Below are 17621 nucleotides of genomic sequence, written 5' to 3' on the forward strand. Positions count from 1 at the left end.
TCTAGCTAACACGTAGGTTTCAGAAGAGTCTGACTGGATTGACATCACCTCACACTCAATATGGTAGCTGGTGGGATACCTGATTCATTTGTCCACATTGAGAGGAGATTTAGACTCTTGGGCAGGGAAATCTGGCTGTTGAGGCTGTGAAAGTCTCATAAAAAATAAACAAACAACAACAAAAAAACAAGCTAACAGGGGGTGCCTGTTAAGCTTCTGACTTAACTGCTCCAGCCCCGCATCCGGCTCTGTGCTGCCAGCTCAGATCCTGCCTCCCTCTCTCTGCCCCTCCCCCATTCATTCTCTCTCTCTCTCTCTCTCTCTCTCTCTCTCTGTCAAAAATAAATAAACATTAAAAATTTTTTTTTAAAAAGCTAACAAAATATCAAGGAAATTGTTGATTCCTGAGAAACCAGGGAATTGTATGGGGAATGATGAGTAGTCACAGAGTAATCTATGACTCAACTATATACTCCATTCATCTGGTCATAGTAATATAAATACTGGATATTTACCAAACTAGAATTAAGATTATACGCCATTACGAACATGGAAGACAGGAAGTGTATGTGAATATAAGAGAGGTGAAAACCTCTCTAAGATAGAGTTAAATGCTCATTTTCCATGGTGAGAAGTCAATAGATAATGCCCCAGTATCCAAATCAGGAAGCATGTTATTTAAAGATATGAAGGTATGTACAAATCACACATACCTATAAGTATTCCAATTTGATGCCTTTGGGGAGAGAGAATAACAGGAAGTTATACTTCTGAGAATTTGAGTTTTCTTTTCATTTTGCATTAAAGGACACAGGACATTAAGCAGGAAATAAAGGTATCTTCAGACTGTAGGCTGATTTGGGTGATTCCCCTCACACTCAATCGAATCAAACATCCTGGAAAAAAAAATACATGCAGTTGGAACAACAATGAGTTTCAAAGTAATCATTTGGCTTTTACTCTTTACCAATGTTTGACCCAGCAAATTTTCAAGTTAGTCCAACCGTATTCATTTTTATGTTTCTCTCCTAATTTGCTAAGTGTTAATGGGCATAGATTTTGGTATAACAATAGAAAAAGAAGTTAAAATTAATTGTAAGATTTATTATCAATGTTAATTTCTCATTGTAAACCCCTATCAAATAAACACACAGGTGGTTGGATTGGTTTAGATGTGAAGTTGGGACTTACTTATTAATTTTTATCTTTAGTTCCTGACGAACACTAGGTAAACAAATAAGTATTTTTGTATGTCTACTGTGATAAGGATTTTCAGGATATAATGAGAAAGTATTTTTACCAATGTTCAACAGGTTTTAAATTTTTTGTTGTTTTGTTGTATTTGTTTGGAGGTCTGGATCTCATCTTTAACTCTATTGGCATGACATTTTCCCTTAAAATTACCTATAGATGTTCCCATTTCATCAAATTCAGATAGCAAAGTCAACAGAAGATCTCATCTGTTTTTTTTAAAAGAAACTGTAATAGTTTATGGGGCGCCTGGCTGGGTCAGTCAGTTAAGCATCCGACTTCAGTTCAGGTCATGATCTCACGGTTCGTGAGTTCAAGTCCCTAGTCGGGCTCTGGCTGACAGCTCAGAGCCTGGAGCCCGCTTTGGATTCTGTGTCTCCCTCGCTCTCTCTGTCCCTCCCCCGCTTGTGCTCTCTCTCTCTCTCTCAAAAGTAAATAAACATTAAAAAATTTTTTTTAATTAAAAAAAAATGTAAAAGAAACTACAATAGTTTCAAACCTTGTCAGATCCAAATCTGCATTGTCAGTGTTCAGCTCTTATGTGGGCCAAAGAAGGTATGGTTGTCCTCTTTAAAAGTGGCTAGATGTCCTCATCACCTGAGTTTATTTAAAATACAAATGTCAATACCTTATCTAAGGCCTGAAGAATCAAAATGTCGGAGGTTGGGGGCCAAGAAAATGTATTTTTAGCAATAAATAAATTAAGATATAAATTGTATTATTCAAGTGTATTTTTCTAAGTTTTGTGATTTATGTAATAGCAATGATTTTAAATACTGTATACTCACTTTGGGGAACTGAGTTCCAAAAGCTATACAGTTTGTAAAGTAGTGCTTTTTTAAAATTTCTGTTATGTTTCCCTCCTTCAAAATAAATTGCATTTAAAATAATCCCTTTATGGGGTGCCTGGGTGGCTCAGTAAGTTCAGCATCCAACTCTTGATTTTGGCTCAGGTCATGATCTCATGGTTCATGAGATCGAGCCACATGTTGGGCTCTGTGCACTGACCTGGAAGCCTGCTTGGGATTCTCTCTCTCCCCCTCTTTCTGCCCCTCCCCCACTTGCACTCTCTCTGTCTCTCAAAATAAAAATATATACAGAAGTAAAAACAAAAGCTTTAAAATGATCTCTACACATGCACATCATCAAGTAATAACTCAGACATGGTGATTCTCGAGGGCAGTAATTGAACCCCCAAGAGAAAGGGCACCAGAAATGAGCGTGGAGGAAGTTAACCAAGAAAAACAGACAAACAGCAAACAAATGAAGTAATCAAAGCAAATCACTGCAATGCCTGAAAATGTAGGAAGAGGGACAGAGCAGGGCACAGTGGAAGTGACACGAAAGATTAGTTTCCTGGAATTGTATTGCAAAAGATTAACTTAGTGGAGAATGTCAGACTTTCTGCTGCAGCTGCAAATTGGAGGAGACGGGAGGCAGAGAAAGAAATAGAGTGGTGCTGGTATCCAGAGAAAATGAAGGAAGGACAAAGTGAAAGAAACAACCACATGTAGAAAAAGGCCTTCTTTTTGTTAAAGGACAATATTATTCTGCTTGTCACTCAGGCTCAAGACTTCTGATTTATTGATTCTTCTCTCTCAGCCTCTATATTCAATCAGTTGCTTAGTAATTGTGGCTTTTCTCTATGAAATGTCTTTTTTAAAAGTTTATTGATTTATTTTGAGAGAGAGAGAGAGAGCACACATGAGCAGGGGAAGGGCAGAGAGAGAGAGGGAAAGAGAGAATCCCAAGCAGGCTCCATATTGTCAGCGTGGAGCCCAACATGGGGCTTGAGCCCACAAACCATGAGATCATGACCTGAGCTGAAGTCAAGAGTCAGACGATTAAGTGACTGAACCACCCAGATTCCCCCCAAATGTCTCTCTTATCCATCTTCTTTTCCTTGTCACTACCAGCACCTTAGTGCAGGTCTCAATTTCCTCCTACCTAGACTCTTAGAACAATATTCTTGCCTTTGATTTCATACCCCTCTGTTATGGGCTAAAATGTGCCTCCTCAAAATTCGTTGAAGCCCTAACTCACATGACTCATGTCATTTTGGAAATAGGATGTTTCAAGAGTAAATTAATGTTATATGAGGTCATGGGGGAGGGTCCCTAATCCAATATGATTGGTGGTGTCCTTATAAGAAGATGAGGAGATACCAGAGATGAGTGTGTGTGTGTGTGCGTGCGTGTGTGTGTGTGTGTGTGTGTGTGTGAAGACACAGTGAGAAGGTGGCTGTCTGCAAGCTGAGGAGAGAGGCCTCAGCAGAAACCAGTCTCGATCTGGAGACTTCCAGCCTCCAGAATTATGAGAAAATACATCTCTGTTGTTTAAACCACCCAGTCTGTGGTGTTCTGTTATGGCGGCCTTAGATGACTAATATGCCTTCACGGTGAAGGTGGAAAAAAACTTTTTAAAATGTGACACCTATGGTTACTCTCCTTCCTGCAAATTCTTAATCACTCCCTATAGAGATGTCTTACTCTGGTCTTTAGGGGCATTCTTCCCGGGTTTACCTTATGCCTTTCCCATGTTTCAAAAAGCAGGTCTCCTCACCATTTCTACACATCCCAAATAATGTCTCATTTCCATGTCTTATACAGTCTGTGCTTCTCTATCTGGGAAGGCACACCTTTTCTCCAACCCAGTAACAGGAACAGCAGGAATCTTGTCTGAAGAAGTCCTAGGGAGTAACCTCCAGTATAGTGACCAGACTCAATGCTTCATCAGAAAGTCATTGGAACAGCTCCTTAAGCTACAGAGGCTACAGAAGATCCAAGTAGATAAAAAACACCTTCTATATTTTATTATTGACATTCAGGTCCTGTTAGCACTTGAGTCTTTGACAGAGATAGCCTCTGGGTGCATTGTTTCAGGGTCTTAGCTTGCCTGGCTTCCAGTCATATAAACTGCTCTACTCCTCAGTTGAGTTTTGCCTCCATCTCTGAGACCAGCTCTGGCTTAAGAGACGTTATTCTGACTCTCCAGAATATCTTGGTGATGTGTTAGTGCCTTGACTCTCTCTAACTAGATCCCACTCTGAACCAATAAGTTGCTGCCTTCTTCCACAATGATCAGATTACTGCCCAATATGAAAGCCCATTAGAATCCATATTATGATCCATGCTCCTAGGTATCCCTGATGCCTCTCTGTCTAGATCTGTGCTGATCATCTGTCGTAGGTCTGCCAATCATTTTTTCTCAGTCACTCTGGCACCACCTCGATTCACTTTGGATCTCATTCTGAGTTGAGAAACGTTATTCTATCCATCTTGATTGGCCCAGAATTTCACTTGCTACATGCCCCATGAAAATGGCCCACTTAGACCTGTTAGAACTGAAATGATGTTTTCATGGAATCCTTTGGAAACACTCTGCCAGTCTTAATGTGTCTATCTCTCATGTGTCAATAAATCCTATAATCTCTCACTTACAGATATATTCACAGCATCTGCTCTGTCATCACCATAGTCCAATCCACTCACAATCTTTTCTCACTGGTGTTACTACAATGGCCTCCTAATTAGTCTTCCCGCTTCTGCCTTTGATAATTCAGGCTACGATCAATGTATTAGCCAGGATTTTCTTAAAATTCAAGTTACATCGTACCATTCTTGTGCTCAGGACTCTCCAGTGGATTTCCACATCATCGAGATTAGCACCAAAGTCCCTGCAATGATCTCCCAAGTCTAACGGATCTGTCTTTCACTACTAGCTGCTATTTCTCTGACCTCATCTTCTATGACTATCCCCATCACTCCTTGAGCTCTATCCATGACAACTTCCTTCCTATTCCTCAAATAGAACAGGGAGCTTTCAACCTCAGGGCCTTTTCATTTTCTCTTTTCTTTCCCCACAATATTTTCTCCAGATATCCCTATTGCTTCCTCATTTACTTCCTTCACTATTTTTCTCAAAAGTTACAGTCTCAGTGCTATTTTCTCTGGCCACATTACCTAATATTTCAACCATTTACTGGACACATTTTTGTCTTTTCTCTGCTTTATTTTTTTCTCCTTAGCAGCTATCATTGTTCAATGTGGTATATATTTGTATGTGTATCATTTATTGTCTGCTTTCCTTTCTGGAAGATAAACGTCATGTATGCAAGAATGTTTTCTGTTTTGTTCACAGCTCTAATTAATGCAAAGAATATTGCATGGAATGTACATAGTAGGTACCCAGTAAACACTGAATGAATGGATGAATGAATGAATGAATGAATGTTATGAGACTTAACTCTGCATATCTGCCTGGATTTTGAGTCCTGCCTTTTCTGTTCTAGCCTATCATTCCATGCTTGTGTCCTTGTCATGACATATGAAGGCTGGAGGGGAATCTGAGGACCTAAATGTGCAGTGCAATGCCTTGGTGATCTGAATCACTCTAAACTAGCTCTAGGTGAAAATGGAAAAATAGTTCACTGGCTCTACAACCAAAACAGCTGTCACTCTGGTAGTCACCCTCGGACACATTCCAGCTCTGTGACTGGAGAAGCAAAATCAATTTTTTATATCCATTCAAAGACTTGTTGGTTTTCTGGTTTATCTTAGAACATAGCAGAATCCCAAAACTGTGCTCAAAAGCATTCAACAGGGAAAATACTTTGGAGTTTAACATATCCTAGTATCAAGAAATTCTCCTTCTGGTTAATCTAAATATTTTGCGCTAATAGTAAAACATAGTTATTTTATGCTCAAGAAAGAAAATAGGAGATCTCTGTCATCCACATGATAATCTTATATGTGAAAAATTGTTTTGTCTAGGAAGTATTCCTAGAAGTTAAACACTTTGTCCCACCAAATAGCTATTATTCATTCTGTCTGTAGTTCTTAATACAGGTGATGACAATAAATATGGTTAATTAAGATAAATAGTTGGTTCATGCTACTAGTCTTAGGTAAGAAAATACTCATACACATATAGTGATATGTGTATGATAATGATATGATATGATATGATAAGTATTTTTCAGAGGCTTTGTCTGCCTTTAGAACACAAGTGGCTGCCTTCAATATCTTAAGAGTCTTTAGTAATATTAGTGAGCAAAATACTTCTGGTCTGTAGGAAACATTGTCTGCTCAGGATTTATCGCCCCTCCCCCACCTTCCTCACAGTACCGAAATTTTGATTCAATTACTGTACAGAGTACATGTCATTTATCTCCCCAGCTCTGTTCTCTGCCCTCTGCCCTGGAAGGCTGACCAGCATGGACCACATCAACGGGGCTCTGGCATCTTCAGGTTTCTGGTTTGGTTGGAACAATGACGAGCTACAGTAAAAACAGCAGAAAACAAGAATATAAGATTCTTACTTTCACGAGCTCCCTCTCAACCTCCTATGAAATGATCTGTGTTCCTAAATGGGTCACTGCTCTTTTTAACATGCTATCCTCCACAGGACTCCTCTTTCAGGTTCTAGTAATCTCTCTGTCCTCTTTTCCCTTTGGGTCTGAGATTGGTGGTGGTTCTGCTGTTGCTTTCTCCAAGTTCCTGTGATATGCCTTATAATTCGAGTATACCCCATCCACACCTTTGTAATTTGGCCCTTTGAGTAAAACAAAAACAATAGCAAATATATCTCACCTCAAAATATCCTAATTTAGTATGTATGATTTCTTTAAAAATTTTTTTTATGTTTTTATTTTATTTTTGAGAGAGAGAGAGAGAGGAGTGAAAGCATGAGCAGGGGAGGGATAGAGAGAGAGGGAGACACAGAACTTGAAACAGGCTTCAGGCTGTGAGCTGTCAGCACAGAGCCCGATGTGGGGCTCAAACCCACGAACCGTGAGAACATGACCTGAGCTGAAGTTGGACGCTTAACTGACTGAGCAACCCAGGCACCCCTAGTATGTATGATTTCTGATTCCTTCGGAATGCTGACAAATACAGACATCTATAACTTGTTCATGTTAGCACCTTGCTTTGGGAAAATATTGTGTCAAGTAAAATGCCAGGGATGGGTCCTGATTGGTTAAAACCAATGAGAACATTTAATTCCTCTTGGCTTGGTTGGAAGGACAGTATTAGGCACATAACCTAAGATGATTCAATTGGAATAAATATTATAAACTTTGCCTGGAACTTTTGGACACAAGTACTTTCTTTCCCAATGGGTAAGCCAAGAAGTATGTAGCCTATTATTTGTTAGCTGTCCTACAACTATAGGGCAATCAGCCTTACAATGAAGCCAACATGTGGGCAGGATAATAGAAAGTAGAAGATTGAAACCAAATCCTTGACTGAAACTTTCAGTGAATCCGGAAATCTATTTTTTCAGACTTTCATGAGCTAATAAATCTTCCGTATTGTTTTTGCCAATTTCAGCTGACTTTTCTGTAGCTTGCATCATAATAAGTCTATGAGTCTAAACTAACACATGTTCCCACAGAAACTTGATTCTGATGACTTCTCACAAATTTTCCAGCTGCAAATAGGTATGGGTAGTGAAATAAACCAGGAAGAAGAAATTGACAAGTAAGGCTCTTGTTTCCTTTCTGGGGGCTTTTTGAAGTATTTCCAAGTAACCAACAAAACTGTGTGTACCAGTGAGTTTATTCAGCCACTCTGGGACACTCTTTGTAGGAATCCAATTAAGAAGTTCTTCAATCCACATATCTTTTCCCAATTGCAAACTCATCTACAACCTGATGTCATTACTGGCACAATTATCTTGTAAACAAAAGCTCAATTCAAAACAGTATTTAGGAAAATCATTACACACAAGTGAGGCAGAATGGTGGTGGCCAATGACATTAATTTTTAAAGTATCCAGAAACTGTTAAGGTCCTTTGAAAAAGATAGAAACAAGGGCAGAGAAAAGGTAGAAGATATTAATATATGATGAAGAACAGACTCCAATATGCCTAGACTGTGACACAAACTCAAATGAAATATGAAAAGAGCACAAAATATCAGAAGTGAATTTATTAGGAGAGTTCAGAGATCAGAAGCCATTTCAGACCAAAAAAGGTATATCTAAATAAAGCAAAAGTACAGTAACAGAAGAAATGCTTTAGAGTAGTTCCAAATTTGTGAACCAGTAAGAAAAGATAGAATTAAGAGCTGAAAAGAAAGAAAAACATTGGTTTTTACCTCTTTCCATCATGAAACATAGAGATTATCCTGTGCTGGTGACCCATCGACGATCCAGCTGTTCTGGAGACTTGGGTAACCCATTTCCACTGGGTTTGATTATAACACATCAGGTATAATTGTATAATTGATGATTTGTGGAAATCCATAAGGGATAGTAAGATTGGTACATTATCCATTTATCTACTCAACAAATACTTATTTGGTACCTTTTATGTATCTGTTTTAAACGCTGAGAATATAAGAGTTAAGAAACACAAAACTATCTGCCCTCATGGAGTTCCATCCTAAGGGTAGACAGAAAATAAACTAGATAAGTAAGTAAATACATATACAATGTTGGTGCCCAGTGCTGGAGAAAGAAAAATGGAGAAGAAGTCTAGAAATGTCATTGCAGAGAGGAGGGTATTTAAGAATTTAATATAAGGCACCCAAGAAAGGCTTAGAAGAAAGTGACATTTGGTAAAAGACCTAAAAAAAAACTTAAGGGATAAGCCCTGTGAATAATTTTCAGGGTTGTATTTCTTGGCAGAAAGGATATTATATGGAAAGGTCCCAAAGCAGGTGCTGTCTGGTTCTTCAGGAGCACCGAGGAGCTCATGTGGCCTGCGGTACAGTGACTGAGCAAAGAGTGGTATTTGAGACTAGATAACTAATGGGAAAGTAGGAGCAAATCATGTAGCCCTCACAGATCATAAAGTAACTTGAGTCTTCCCTCTAAGTTAAATGGAATACTATTGAAGGGTTTTGAGCAAAGCGTGACAGCACCTGATTTATGCTGTAATAAGATGCAATTGGCTGTCATATTAAGAATATACCGGTGGGTAGCTCAGTCAGTTAAGCATTGGACTGTTGATTTTGGCTCAGGTCATGAGGTCACAGTTTGTGAGATCGAGTCCCAAGACGGGCTCCACACTGACAGTGAGGAGCCTGCTTGGGATTCTATCTCTCCTTTTCTCTCTCTGTCCCTCCCCCACTCGTGCTTGCTCTCTCTCACTCTCACTCTCTCTCTCTTTCTCAAAAATAAATAAAAATAAACTTGAGAATGTGCTAAAAAAATAGTCAAGAGATGATTATTTATGGTGGCAGGTGTAGAGCTAATAAGTAATGGATTTTAGATATTTTTTTGGTAATCCAGGGAAAAATTTTAAGAATATTGCAGGGAGCCTGGGTGGCTCAGTCGGTTGAGCGTCAACTTCTGCTCAGGTCATGATCTCACGGTTCATGGGTTTGAGCCCCGCGCGGGGCTCTGTGCTAACAGCTCGGAGCCTGGAGCCTGCTTTGGATTCTGTGTCTCCCTCTCTCTCTGTTCCTCCCCTGCTCTCACTCTGTCTCTCTCTCTCAAAAATAAATAAAAATTTAAAAAATTAAAAAAAGAATATTGCATAGAACTCGCATATAATTGTTTGCATTTTGTCCCATTTACTTTCTCCAAATCTATCTTTCATCACATTTTTTTCTTTTTTTTTTTTTTAATGTTTATTTTTGAGAGTGAGAGAGAGAGAGAGAGAGAAAGAGAGAGAGGGAGTGCAAGCAGGGGAATGGCAGAGAAAGGAGACAAGGAATCTGAAGCAGACTCCAGGCTCTGAGCTGTCAGCACGGGGCCTGACGAGGGGCTCGAACTCATGAACTGGGAGATGAAGACCTGAGCCGAAGTTGGACACTTAACTGACTGAACCACCCAGGTGTCCCTCGTCACATTTTTTTCTGGATCACTTGAGAGTATGTTGGGTACACCATATCCTACTACTAGTAAATATTACAGAGGTTGGTTCTGAAGAACCATGGATAGTTCTATAGATATATATGTTTAGGATGGAATCAACATGATTTGCTGATTGACCAAAGGTGAGAAATGGAAAAAAGAATTGTTAAGTGTGACACCAAAGCTTTAGCTTGAGCCACTGAGAGGATGGAGTGATCACTGACTAATGTGAGGAAGGAAGAATCAAGAGCAAGTCTGGAAAAGAAGATTACAAATTGTGGGCATATTTTATTTGGGATACCTTTTAAACTTCCCAGTGGAGATCCCGGGTAGATGATTGGATATTCAAGTCTGGAGTTCAGGAATGAGGTCCGGGCTAGAGACCTGAATTTAGGAACTCATAGTAGCTACGTGATACTTAACAGTATGAAATTGCTTAAGACCCCCTAGGAGCTGGGGTAGCTGGAAGACAGAAAAGTTCCAAGGATGGAGCTCTTGGTCCTTCAAAGTCCAGAGGTGGGGGTGGGGGGGATGACAAGGAAGTAGCAAAGGATCCCAAGAAGGAGTAGCCAGAAGAAGCAATAAGATGAAGGCAATGTGTGGTGGGTTTAGAAGGTAAGTGAGGAAAACATTTTAAGGAGTAGAGAGGAGACAACACTTGTCAAATGGTTCTGATAGGCCAAGAGAGGAACAGACCATTTAATTTAGCAAAGAAGAACTAGATAAGTGGGTGCTGTGAGTTCAAGAACAAGGGGACAAGAGAAATGCCAGCAGAATATAGACAACTCTTTCAGAGTTGACTTAAAATAGGGGTGGTATTTAGAGTTCAGGCCATGATCAAGTTGTTGTTGTTGTTGTTGTTGTTGTTTTGTAATATGAGACAGGTAGCAGCATATTTACATGTTTATGGTAATCAACTAAGAAGATAAAATAAATTAATGGTTCTGAGAAGAGAGAAAGTATCAAGAGAGGAGTTCATTAGTAGCAATAAAAGACAAGTTTGCATATTATACACGGCACTGATGCAGATAGTGCAGACAGTGGTGGGAGCCTCTCAAAACTCTTTTGATTACTTAAAATGTTCAAGGGAAAGAGGAAGAAAAGTTAGCAGTTGAAAATTTAGATGCGGGGAAAGATGTTGGAAGTTTGAGGAAACAGGAAAAAGTATGAAATTTGCATAGGGAAGTGGAGAGGTGTACTGGTTAGAGAAACAGAGTATTCTGGGGCATTTGATTTCGTGATCGTGAATACAAAAGTCCAGTCAGGATGATGGAGTTTTTCTCCAGCCACGTTCAGCAGTGTGAGTGTAGGCACTGAGTAGGCAGAGTTGAATTTAACAAGGTATGTGGTTTAGCAAAGTGAGTAGAGCAAAGTGAGGAGGAAAAGTAGTTGAGGATAAATGCAAGGAGGTGAATACAAGGATTAAACATGGAATTTAGACCAGTTTAAGAGCAATAAACATAAAAGGGACGATGGGCAATGAAAAACAATGGTGGGATCCACATATGGTTAATATCGTTTATGCACTGTATATACCTTAGAGTACCCCTTTCAGGTGTGTGCCATTAATATCTGGAATTGTATATTTATTCTAATAATTTTCTGAAGACGGCACTCAAATGTCTTGTTTTATGAAACATGGTTTATTATAGCAGTTTCCAAAAGATTCAAGTGAAATATCTTGAAGACTCACTAATTCCAAGACATCATAGGGGCTAGTAGTGGCCCTACCAGTGGATATGAGGTCCTGCTTGATTAAGGGATTATTGGAATTGGGGCACTGGAGGGTGTGGGCTGGAAACAAAAGAAGTGGTCAGAAAGTGGGGTGTTAACAGCTGAGATTATCATTACGGGATAGTTGTCATTATTGATAATGACAAGGTCAAAATTATGATTCTGGGAGTGGATGGCTAACGTAAGGGAAGCACAACAATGATCTAAGAAGAACAGCTTCTGAAGGAACCATTGGGAGAAAGTGACAAGAAAATCATATTTGGGAATTAATGTTCTTATCTTAAAATGTATCAGTAAGCTAAAGGTTTTATATTTTTTTAAAAAATTGTCTTAAAATCCTAACTTTTAGAATTCTAGAACAATATTAAATATGAGTTAAAATAGATTCAGTGTCTTAAACTGCAATTTTTCTGAGTTTTGATCGAAATAAATGTTTGCATTCTCCTGTTTACCCCAAGTCTGTGGCTATATTGAATACTGTTTTGTTGGCAAACAGCCTTCATTCACAATCTGTTCTATGTTCAGGGGCTGGAAGTTTGGGAATTACATTTCCCAGGATCCCTTTTCTTTGGGGAGGATGGATGAAATTTGCATTCTGCCAGTGATCTCACGTGAGATCTGAAAGCAAAGGGGACACACAACAATTCCCCCTCCAACCTGGACGGGAATTAGTTCCACAGTGGCTGGTGGAATGCCAAGCTCCACCACCAGGAGGAGCCTCAGAGCAGGGGCATTGTGATACTGCTGGCCATTTGCGGCAGTATCTTGACCTCTAGGCGGCAGCAGCAAGTTGCTGAGTTCTGGGCTGCCCCTGCAGGGGTGTCATCTGACATTAGTCATGCTAATGGTGACTTCTCAAGCTTTACCAACAACTTCTGAGCCCCTAAATCCCTGTGTCAAATCCTCACGTTGTTTTGATTTTTCTTTAACGAATCCTGATCGGCACAATATTTCACACCAAGACTGTTCCAGACCCACAAAGATGGGAATCTCATGTTGGTTAGTTGATCTGGTTGGGTTTGCATACAGTGATGATCTCTTTTCAATGCAAAATAGAATTCTAAGGAGACAGGGCATGCAGTGGCTAACTTACTTAAAGTATCACGTATTGATGCCTCAGGTTAAGGGCCTATTGAAGTCAAGAATTCAGGAACCCAAGTTGGCTACTGCTGTGCAATAGAAAAGAGAATAGAGGACTATGGAGTATGTCAGCTACTTTTGATTACAATCGAGACCATAGAGAAAGAAAATGACAAGCCCAAGAACTTCACAACCTTGGATCAAGGCATGGCCAGAGACCCATAAGGCTTCTAAAGGACCCTTATTCTTGTAGCCACATTGTTGGTACAACCAAAAATCAGACCTAAGGTCTGTTGTTGCAGGCTGCAACTTTATAATGCAAGATGAATTCAAGGCCTTGCTAGGTCTCTTACATGAAAACCAGGGCTTTTATTGTGAAAGTGGGCTATGTGAATTGGGAAAGAACCATTTTGGAGGATTTGGGTGAACTTAGTACTTCAAACCCCAAATCCTTCTGAGGCTTCCTTGCCAGCAGAAGTGAGCCCTTCCTCCCTGGTCTGTCCTTCATCCCTTGTTAGAAAACTCCACAAGCAGAAATTACCTAGTAAGGGGCTGCCAATCTCTTAAGACCCAACCAGACCATTACTGACTGCCTCGAGACCTTGACTGTAGCAAGTCCCTTGACCTTTGAAAAGTAAGAAAGCTGTTTGGTTTAGAGTTTTCCCGTTCGTACACAGAAGTGTGTTTTAAAGAGACTTCAGACTAAGGGAGGGAGGTGGAAGGGAAAATCCAGTTTTCAGTTGCATACATTCTCATACCATAAAGATACACTTCTTGTAAGGCCCTCTGCTGATCCTTTTGACAAATAAACGACATATTTTAATTATGGCAAGTATTAGCACACTTACAGAAAAGAGAAATGATAGAAACGTAAATGATTATTTTCAGATTTCATATGGGTACCAGAACTCTAAATTTACAAATACATAGACACAGTGATGCAGCCACTGGGGTAAAGCTGAACTGAACCCAGTCTGTGAGTTTTTGCCATTCTCTGGCACATCCTACTAATGGAGAGAAGGGATATTGGGGGTCTAGCTGCCAAGCTGCATGAGAATGGGACTCCATGTAAACTGAAAGAGTATGAAAAGAAGACAGATGAGGAGGACAGGCCTTGGCCTTGGTGGAAGAGGAAATTGGAGATTGCTACCCTGGCAACTGTTTCTTGGCCTGTGATGGTCCTGTGATTATATTTTTCTGCCCTTAGGAACTGGTATCCTAAAGCAATCAGCCTGTTGCAAAGTGAAGTAGACACTGTTTTCCCTTTATTTGACAACCTCAGAAGCATCTGGAATAGTAGCAATAACTATAATAATGATGGATTGTAATTATATTGCATATCCTGACCACATGCCAGGCACTGAAGTGAGAAGTGCTTTCCAGGTATCAGCTCATTTAGTCCCTGCAATAGCCCTATGAATGAGATATACTGTTATAATCCCACTTGTGGGTTTGTAAAATCTGAACTTGAGAGAGGTTAAATTACTAGCTACACATCACATTGGTAGCTAATGATGGAGCTGGAATCCAAACCCAGGCCTTTCTTGCCCCCAAACCCAAGACTTCAACCCCTGTACTATTCTGATTTCCTTTGGCCACACATGGCCTTACGTCCCATATATTTTAGCTATTAAACTGCCCTCAAACCCACCACCATTCTTCTAATAATGAATGCTATGATCTTCCTAAAGGGTCGCTGTAGCAGCTTTCTAACTCATCTACCTGTACTCATTTTGGCTCCAATGCCCAGCCTGTTTTCATATTACAGCCAATGGGACAATTTCAGAACATGAATCTGATCATGTTGCACCACCCTACTGAAAATGCTTTAATGGCTCCATGTAAAGACTCATCAATGCAGGCTGCTCTTTCAGGCCTGCACGGTGTGTCCATTCCTTGGAACCTCCTGGGGCCCGTTGTTCCCGAAGCTCCTTCCCCTCCCTTGCTGTCTCTTCTGCAGCTACACTGGTCTTCCTCGGTTCTCCAAATGCACTGTGTACTTTTCTTCCATGGAGCCTTTCCAAGAGCTCTTTCCTTTGGCATGCGTTTGCACACCACAACCCACCCCTTTTTCGCCTAGTTAATACCCCTTCTTCTGCCCATCACTTCCTACCAGTCTTTCTGATCATTAAACTAAGTTAATTTAATCCCTTAATCAAACTATTCTCCGAAGGCTCTCGTAACACGTGCCTTTTCTTCAAGGTTGGGGTTTTATAGTTATGCGTGTGGTTGTTTGATGAATGTCTATATTCCTGATCATGTTGCCTCCATGAAGGCAGGAACCAGGAAGTAGCCACAGTACTTAGGACAACATTTGGCATTTGATAGGCGGTTAAGCCAAAGTTGTTGAATAATGGGGCTACAGCAAACCTCTACGGGGGATACGAGAAAGACGAGCCTTTCCAAAAGTCTATAATGTGCTCGGCCCTTGTGTGGAGGATGAAGATCAGCTGAGAGTGGAAGGTCAGCTCATCAGGCAACCAGCGCCGGCCAGATGGCCCCAGATTCTCACCGCCTGAGCCTAGGAAGAGAGTAGCTAGGTCTCATCAAGGAGTTTCAGTTGGTGGGAGCAATGTTTGTCTCACAACTTACTTCTCAAGTGGGTCAACCTAAAGAGGCAACTGCTTAATCCCAGAGTCTCTTAAAAGAGAACAAACCGAGGGTTGCTGGAGGGGAGGTGGGTTGGGGGATGGGCCGAATGAGTGATGGACATTAAGGAAGGCACTTGTTGAGATGAGCACTGGGCGTTATATGGAAGTGATGCATCACTAAATTCTACTCCTTAAGTCTTTATTACACTATATGCTAACTAACTTGGATTTAAATACAATTAAAAATTAAAAAAAAAAGGAAGCAATTGCTTAACACACCGAGCAGTGAGTATGTAAAATACCTTCTTATCCTGTCTTCAACAGGCTTCAGGGTGAATTGGTTCGATAAAGGTAGAGACTGAGAGGAGAACCGAGTCTGATCCTTTCCTCGTGAGTGGTAGGCCTGGAAGTTGGATCTAAGTCTGGTGACCACACAGGAAGAGGGTGTTATCTGAAGACTGGGCTGCGGTGGGTTATCTCCATGATGAGTTCTGGGATGATGGTCACCCAGAGGTAGAGGCAGGGATACACTGAGAGCGATTCACCCAAACAGCGCCCTCTCCAGACCCAGCTTCCTGGTGTAAGGAATTCCACCATTCGAAATTCTCTGGTCTCTAAAAAAATGTAAATACAAGGAAAAACAGCACATCAGATCAGATTCCTTTCAGATATTGTGGTTTTGATGGGGTCTGGAAGAAGAAGGAACTTGAAGAAAATACACAGCTAAATCGTGGAGTGTTGGTGGCAAGTGAGCAAAAGGCAGGAAGCAACGAGAAACTTCATCAACTTAGGACAGTCCCTGCATTTAGCAAATTTAGAGAATAGGAAACTGTTTTGTTTGGATTAAAAATCTGAGGGATAATTATTATTATTAAAAATTTTTTAATGTTTATTTATTTTTGAGAGAAAGAAAGAGAGAGAGAGAGAGAGAGAGAGAGAGAGAGAGAGAGAGACACAGCACGAGTGGGGGAGGGGCAGAGAGGGAGGGAGACAGAATCTGAAGCAGGCTCCAGGCTCTGGGCTGTCAGCACAGAGCCCACATGGGGCTAAAACCCACAAACCTTGAGATCATGACCCGAGCCAAAGTGGAACACGTAACCAACTGAGCCACCCAGGCACCCCGGAGGGATAATTGTTATTTTTAAGATTCTTGCAACATAGTTTTCATTGAGTTGCCATAATCCTGTTGGACTTGGGTTTTGTTGGTGGTGGAGGGAGACTGTGTTTGACTTTGCTTGGAGACCATAAAACCACAACAAAATAGATTCTCCTGGATGCTACCTAGGCAACACCAGGACCTCCTCTACACCGTGAGACAGACTTGTGATGAAAGACGCGGCTCCACAACGAACGGCATGGATACAGTGCGTCTGAAGAAACTGAAGGTGGTTCTTCAGAATCATCTTAATGAGTAACCAAGAATATAGAGAATTTAAGATGTCAAGTGCCTTCTCAGGAAATCCAAGCTTTATCAACAACAACAAAAGCCTCTAGTCTGACCAGTCTCCCTAAAATTATTTGCCACTGTTCTGACAGCCAGAAAAGTCAGCTGTTATGATGTTTGTGAAAGTTGATTTAAAAGGAGCCTGCTAAATGTCCTCGTTGAACTGCATCACTTCCTTCCTGGGACCATCAGGGAACCTCCCCAGCCTTTCAAGACAGGTTCTGCCTAGAAAGGTCAACCGGGCAGTGGGAACCCCAGGCAAAAGTTAGCGGCTAGGGCAGCGCATCTCCTTCTCCGAGCTCTCGGCCATTCCTTCTCCTCCTCTCCCCCCGGGAGGTGGACTCCGTGGAAAGATTCGCCGAGAGGGTGGGTCACAGCTCGGGTTTGCAGCTGCGGAGAAGCGCCGGAGGCCGTGCATCTCCGGGAGGTAGGGGAAGCCTGCGAGAGAGCCTCCAGGCCCCCGCCCCCGGCTCTTCCAGCCACCGGCTCTTCCAGGGGCGCGGGGCGCGGGGCGCGGGGCCGGGGAGGGGTGTGGCGGCGCCAGGGTAGCAAAGGCAACCTGCCAGGGGCGCTGAACCCCCTCTCCCCCCATCCCCCCCCCGCCCCCGGGCCGACCTTCCCCTCCGAAAGGAGCACTCGTGCGGGGGGCGGGAAGGGGGGGGGAGGCCTAAAACCCCAGGGTGCATCCGAGGGGAGGACCCGACTGCAGAGGGAGG

The 17621-nt window shown here is 41.5% G+C and overlaps 1 protein-coding gene and 1 long non-coding RNA gene across 4 annotated transcripts in view; one reads left to right on the forward strand and one right to left on the reverse strand.

Annotated features, from left to right (window-relative positions):
• The window catches only part of LOC124529027 (uncharacterized), a 41928-nt gene that overhangs the window by 23662 nt on the left and 645 nt on the right, over positions 1-17621 (reverse strand). For all 3 annotated transcript variants that reach the window (XR_006966272.1, XR_006966270.1, XR_006966271.1), the window contains exons 2-5: positions 15764-16075; positions 6378-6529; positions 1751-1848; positions 714-896 (exon numbers count right to left, since the gene is read on the reverse strand). This is a non-coding gene — a long non-coding RNA (uncharacterized LOC124529027). The remainder of the gene's footprint in view (positions 1-713; positions 897-1750; positions 1849-6377; positions 6530-15763; positions 16076-17621) is intronic.
• Positions 17243-17621, forward strand: part of SYNE1 (spectrin repeat containing nuclear envelope protein 1) — a 473246-nt gene continuing 472867 nt past the window's right edge. The window contains exon 1 of the mRNA XM_047102923.1: positions 17243-17332. The gene's annotated coding sequence lies outside the window, so the exon portion shown is untranslated. The remainder of the gene's footprint in view (positions 17333-17621) is intronic.

This window comes from Lynx rufus, unplaced genomic scaffold (assembly GCF_022079265.1).
Source record: "Lynx rufus isolate CCGP_SWC_20201006 ecotype Redwood Valley unplaced genomic scaffold, mLynRuf1.p SCAF_6, whole genome shotgun sequence".
In the NCBI taxonomy this organism is placed as follows: domain Eukaryota; kingdom Metazoa; phylum Chordata; class Mammalia; order Carnivora; family Felidae; genus Lynx; species Lynx rufus.